This window comes from Elaeis guineensis, chromosome 10 (genome assembly GCF_000442705.2).
Source record: "Elaeis guineensis isolate ETL-2024a chromosome 10, EG11, whole genome shotgun sequence".
In the NCBI taxonomy this organism is placed as follows: Eukaryota; Viridiplantae; Streptophyta; class Magnoliopsida; order Arecales; family Arecaceae; genus Elaeis; species Elaeis guineensis.
This window is the reverse complement of record NC_026002.2, coordinates 24,571,968-24,573,569: the sequence shown is the minus strand read 5'-3', so window position 1 is coordinate 24,573,569 and position 1,602 is coordinate 24,571,968.

Below are 1,602 nucleotides of genomic sequence, written 5' to 3'. Positions count from 1 at the left end.
AAACTATAAATCTTGGAGAAAACTGTAAATTGGCTAAAACTGTAAAAATATTTTAAATAGCTTTTAAAGCGTGGGTACATCCATGGAAGCAAACATGCTAGCTGAGATAATTGAGTCAAAATTATGGGGAGAAACAAGTTTTAAAAATTCTACATATCTAAAATAACTTTTTTTTTGTAACAAACTGAGTCTTCATTATATTTCTACAAACTACTTTTGCATTATTGATTCTAAATAGGATTCGAAAAAGAAAACTTCGTATTTATGTTTTTTTTTTTTTGCATTAATTAGGAGTCACTCGATTATTATATTGCCTAGTTAATTTTTTATTTTTTAAAAATTAACTTTTACTTATTCTTCCATGTAACATATCATATGGTTCATTTACGTGTAACATATCATATGGTTCATTTATACAGGTCATTTTTATGTCTTGAGTATGCCGACGAAAAACAAAATTATAAAATCCAACTTTGTATTTAATTTTCACATAATTAATGTCGATCAATAGATCTGACCAATATTCTGTGCAATATGCTTTCTAGAGGCAATCTATGTCGATTATAATTGCAAACCATGTATGACGCACAATTGACCTAATTGGAAAATCGATACTCAATTATGTTGGGTTTACAGAACAAGTCTTTCTAACCCAACTTGAAGTCATTTAAGGCCTCCATATAGTTTACTTCTACCAATTACACTCATAAATTTCAAGAAATCCAAATTTAGTAGATAAGAGTAAGATACTCTAAAATCAAAGACAACAGATTTTCTTTATCCAATTAATAGGCAACCTCAAGCAAGATATTTCAATAAAATATAGTCATCTCATTGTAACAAGCTTTATTTACCATTGTAAATCATTATTATAGAAGCAATGCCCATTATTTAGCCATTTCATTCTTGAACCTTAGTATAGAACTAGCATATAACCCACACGATATGCATGCTGAATGCAATTATTTCTTGTTTTTTCAATTAGTATTGAAATGCAAAATAGAAAAGATGTAACGAAGTAGATAATAGAAATAGAATAAAATATTATTGATATAATGAAGAGAATAATTGCTTTCTAAAATAAGAGTTGTATAAATTATATCATTAATATATAGATGTCTAAATAGCAAATGGAGAGCTCAGCATAAGTTGACCCTCCATTGTAATTATATATAGTAGATAGAAGATAATAGATAATAAAAATATATAATTAAATAAAATATATATAACAATCATATCTATCATTTAAAATAAAGATCATATTAATGATATCATTAATATAGATATTTAAATGATGAAAGAAGAGCTCGACACAAGTTGGACCTCCATGATAATATTACTAATACAAGTGTCCAAGGGACAAATGGAGAGCTTTGAGCCTCCATTTTAATTATATATAGTACATAATAAATATAATAGATAATAAAATATATAGTTAGGTAGAATACATACGAGGGAGCTATTTATTATATAAAATAAAAATCATATTTAATGATAGCGGACAACCCCAAAGTTTCAAATATCTACAAAATCACCCTTCAGTGAGACGTGCGTCTCAGGTGCATACAACTTCCGGTGACGTTGCATAGAAAAGCATCTCGC